Raw genomic sequence first — 5,458 nt, forward strand, 5'->3', positions numbered from 1 at the left:
TCAGTTCTCGTATTTTGTGATTCCGTTTATGTTCGGTTCCAACTCGTTGCTTAGCATTAAGTTTTAGCATATCCAATCTTTAAATAGTATATTAAGTGACATTGTTTACTGTGTACTTAAAACAACTAAGCACTACTTTAATTAGAAGTTAGTATTAATTGGTTTCCAATCCACAAATAGCTCAATATTGAGCAAATATTAGTACAAGTATTCAACTTCATTTTTGTTCACCAAGCCTCACAGTCGACTGCATATTTAGACTTCAAGTAAATTTAATCATCATATATTCCTTTTTACTATAAATCAATTTATTCATCCCAAAAACACCGCGTTCAAGTTGCCTCTGCTCACAACAAGATTCGTAGCAAGATCTGCCAACTCCATATTATGCACATGTCCGTTAAACATGATCTGGATTAGCTTGTGTAGTGCCCGCGGTTGGGACTGAGGACGAGGAATTAGAACCTCCTCCGGACCTTTCTCTGAAATCATGAGATAAATTAGAAAACAATGTGTTTGCAGGAACACAGGGGAGCGAGTGATTTTTAGGCTTGTTAGGGAATCCATTTAGTTTATTGCAAGAAACCGCACTGACTATAAACTTAAAATAGTATCATAACTTATTTAACGGTTTTCGATCATTTTATTTTCCAACAATATTAATTATATATTAATGATATTTCAAATATTTAAAATTTACACATATTACTAGCTAATATTCAATATCGTAATAGATGTATTAGGTTGGTTATCGGTAGGGTGTATCATTGATAATTGATTCAAAAAAATAATTAAGAATCTTTTATGTGTTGGTAAAATAATATTATTTTATTCTAATATTTAAATGATAGGAGCTTTTACCTAATTAGAAATGGATGCTAGCTAAGTAGCTATCCTAATAAATATATATCAAATTTTACATAATAATTTTTTTTTAAATACTACAATCATCAATCAAATTTTCATTGTTAGTGTATTTTTATTTTTAAAACAAAAGAATTATAAAATTATGTAAAAATAGAAGGTGTCCTATCACTCAAATTGTTGAAAAAAATAATTCAAATTCAAAAGTTAAGATAAAGATTATAATATAGAAAACACAACTCTTTTCCTCATTAATTAAAATTCTTTAAAAATTTTGAAGTACCCCGATTATTACCATAAGACACATGTATATAGTATAAAAATCACAAATTCCTTTCACATATTTCTAAGCAATCACATTTTAATTTTAACATGTGTCAAAACAAATCTTGTTTCTACAACCATCCGATTAGTTTTTAATCTAACGAACCACATTAAAGTATACCCTTGATCCGTGTCACAACTAGGTGACCAATGGATGGATGTCTTGGTCATTATAAAAGCGTCATGTACAAAGCTTAACATACATCTAGTTAGAGATAAATTTCTTACTACAAGGATTTCATCAATACAATGGTTCTGATTATGAATGCTTAGCCTAATACTTATATATATATGCCCCCACATCCTTCTTACCAAGAGATATATCTTATCCATTGTATAAATTCTGAATGAATATTAATATATGATACAAATGAAATGATTAATTGCACATTTATTTTATTAATCTAATTTTTTTTCTTAAACTATAGATGATCAATCATGCTATACGTTTCTTGAAAAATAGAAGGGGATCCAGTTCTACAGCAATAGGGAAGTTCATTGAAATGAACTACGAAGGTCTTCCCAGCAACTTTAGAAAGACATTGCTACGTCAGCTAAAGCGCCTAGTTGGGCGGGGGAAACTTGTTCTAGTGAAGAACTCATTCAAACTTAAGAGTTAAGGTTTTGTGGTGATGTAGAAAATCATATCTAATAATTATTTTTAATATTTCCTATCTCCTTGAAGGAAATTTTAAACTCAAAACAATACCCAGCCATGTTCTTTTTATCTAGTTGTTGATTTCATATGTTTTTCAATATTTGTAATTGTAACATTAAATTTATAATAAGTATTAAATTTAGCCATGGAGATGTGTCGCTTAGATTTGTTAAAAAGCAAGCCAACAAAGTAGCCCATGAATTGGATGGATTTCCTTGTTCTTTAAATTGCAACAATATTTTTTTCCTCATGTATGACTCTTTTCCTCCTTAATGAAATTGTCCCTTTTGATTCAAAAAAAATAAGTATTATTATTATCTTGTATATTAAAATGTTATAGTTTTAAATTTATAATCAACAAGGGATACTTTTGCCACCCAATAATTATTAAAAAATATTTCTAGTTTCATATTGCAAGTGCTTTAAATTGCTTAACCCTAAACCCTAACCAAATCATTTGATACTTGAACCGTGAGTCTTATTCATTGTAAACCATTAATTGTTGGAATCCTAGATACTGAACCACACACATGTGATACGACTCCATAAATACATATACACCATATACCATTCACTTAAATCGATTTACCCAAACGTACAAATACTCATACTTTGTACAATACCTTGTAACATCAAAAACCAAATCTTTGTATAACCCTTAAACCTTTATTTTTTCTATTACATGATTCTTTTACAAGCTTAAAGCCATTCTTCGTACACACCTTGTTATACCTTTATGGTAGTCATGAATTACATATGCTTTGAGATAGATGCTTTATCCATGTTGTTATGACTTTGTTGTATTGAATTACATTATTTATCATATTGATATTATAGAATTGGATGATTTTCTAAAATGTGGACCAGATTGGTTGTCATATTTGGCCAATGTGTGCCTTTGATGCAGTATATAGAGCAGAGTTATGTGCCTTGCTGGGATTTAGTGCGTGACTGATCAGCAGCCTAACCTTGGTTTTAAAATTTAAAAAATATCCAATTCTAATTATTGCTTAACAGGAACTTGATCCTTTTATATCATTTAATTTGATCATTATTTAATCTCAGTATTATCATTATGACTTGCTGAGCTATTTAGCTCACTCTTGCGAATCTGTTTATGTTCTTTTTCATTTATGAAGTAAACTGTTGATAGCAAGGATCCGCAGACAAGTGTGCGAGCTAGGATTCCAGGTTAAGATGGGATGATCTAGGAGAAGCTTTATTTTTTAGGTTTGAGTTTAGCAAGTCTGTAAGAAAGCTTTATTATCCAGATGTAAGTTAAAATAGTTGGGGTTTGGCACGATGTAATGTAATGAAGGTTGTGCCTTGTCTTCTTACTTTAACTTGTTGCGATCTGTGGTTGTGTAAGGTAGGGTCATTGCATACATTATTTCATTAACGTGTTTATATATTGTGTGTGTGTTGTGAACCCCAAACTTCTGACCCGTATTTGAAAGGCATCACATGTTATCTACGTAATGACAGTTTTTTACAAATAAAGGTATAGTTTACTTAATTAAATTTGTTGGTTTGTTTAAATAGTAAAAAAACTATCAATTTATAAAAAAATTTACAATTCATCTTAAATTCTCTACTAACGGTAAATTGTTTTATTTTGTAACACCGTTATAAATTTTTTAATTCCAGAAAATTAGTTAATTATCTTTATAATCGATAGAAAACAGTTTTACATTAAAGTCTTACCTTATAAGTACGTACATGGAACAAAAAGACTTGTAAATTTTTGATAACTAGATAAGTATTACATAGAAAATGATTTCAGGGATAACGAGTCATATTTCTTTTGAAATACAACATCTAGAGTAAGGATTCATGAAAAAAATTAAAGATATGCAAATTTATGGTTACACAAATTTCAGAATCATGGTTTGAGCGTATTTTTGATAGGAGTGAGCATTTTCTTGTTCAGAACTGAGAATCGAACCGAACAAAAAAATTCATTTCTGTCCAGGTCTTAACTAATTCGGGTCCGATTCGATTCCTATTTTTTAAAAAAATCGATTGTCAAGGCGATTGGTTCTTAACATCTTTGAACCGTAAAAACAGAACCGTATATATAATGTTATATAGTATATATTTTCTCATTTATAATTATATATGAACAATATTATTTGGTGATATATTATTCATTTTTTAAATATATAAGATATTTCATTTATCTTTATGAATATATATTTTATTAATTTTAGAGAGTAGTCGAATATAAAAAGACTTAGACCTACCGAAAAATATTCTTTAACTACCGTAAATATTCAAAATTAGTCAACTTTTAAAAATTCGAGGATAAAAGTTATATATAAAAATATATAATTTAAAATATAATAAAAATTCAATTCTTTCGGTTCGGAACTGAACCAAATCAAATTTTAAGGTTTGATTCTTCATTATAAACGATTCTGTTCGGTTTTTAAAATATTCATATTCTGGTTCTCGTATCTTGCGATTCTGTTTTTGTTCGGTTCCAACTCATTGTTTACCATTAATTTTTAGCATATCCAATCTTTAAATACTATATTAAGAGACATTGTTTACTGTGTACTTAAACAACTAAGCACTACTTTTAATTAGAAGTTAATATTAATTGGTTTCCAATCCATAAATAGCTCAATATCGAGCAAATATTAGTACAAGTATTCAACTTCATTTTGCTCAGCTGTTAATTTTTATGGTTGGTGACTTTTCCAGATCTCAAATTGATTCTTTCAACTATTCTTTGACTTCCCTCTTGCCTGGGTTAGCTTCTGTATCACTAGGAAGAGTTCCTTGTGGTCTATTCAGCAACACATTAGTAATTTGTCATATTTGATTCTCCAAAGTTTTGATCAAAACCGCTTGGCTTTTACACATTAGTCTCAATTCTTCCAATTCATATTTTTCATTAGCAGATTGACCAGCACTTCCATGGGATTATTGATGCATTCCCGGTTGCTGAAATTGTTTCCTTGGTGCATACTGTTGTTGAAAACCGGGATGGTTGAATGGCTTGGGTCCAAACTGCTGGTAAGGCTGTTGTGGATGTTGTATACCACTCTGATTATTGCTCCAACTGAAATTAGGATGGTTTTGGTTATTAGGATGATAAGTGGTAGATACAGGTTGTGTGTGGTCTCTGAAAATTGCTCGCAAACTGTACTGACTCACTAGATATAGCACATTGATCCGTCACATATGCACCTGCACAAAGCTCACAAACACTTGTTAACTGATGAAGTCCATAGTTAGCCAGAGAATCCACTTTCATGGTCAAAGCCTTTAGCTGAGCTGCTATAGCCGTAGTTGTATCTACCTCCAGAATTCCTGATACCTTGCCTTATGGTAGTCTCAGAGTTGGATTCTGATATTCATTAGCAGCCATCATTTCAATTAGCTCATAAGCTTCCTCATAGCTATTAGCCCATAAGGCTCCACCTGATGCTGCATCTAGCATGGGTCTTGACAGTGCTCCCAACCCATTATAGAAGCAATTGATTACCATCCAATCAGGCATTCCATGATGAGGATACTTCCTAAGAATCTCCTTGTATCACTCCAAGCATTACATAAAGATTCTCCCGAATGTTGTGCAAATTGAGTAAGAGCATTCCTGATTGC

The 5,458-nt window shown here is 30.8% G+C and overlaps 1 non-coding gene across 1 annotated transcript; it reads left to right on the top strand.

The window, feature by feature from the left end:
- The first annotated feature begins 5,352 nt into the window (after positions 1 to 5,352).
- LOC141703088 (small nucleolar RNA R71) lies at positions 5,353 to 5,458 on the top strand. The gene has a single exon (XR_012567353.1). It is a non-coding gene; the product is annotated as a small nucleolar RNA R71 (small nucleolar RNA).

The sequence above is a fragment of the Apium graveolens genome, unplaced genomic scaffold, assembly GCF_009905375.1.
Source record: "Apium graveolens cultivar Ventura unplaced genomic scaffold, ASM990537v1 ctg62, whole genome shotgun sequence".
NCBI lineage: Eukaryota > Viridiplantae > Streptophyta > Magnoliopsida > Apiales > Apiaceae > Apium > Apium graveolens.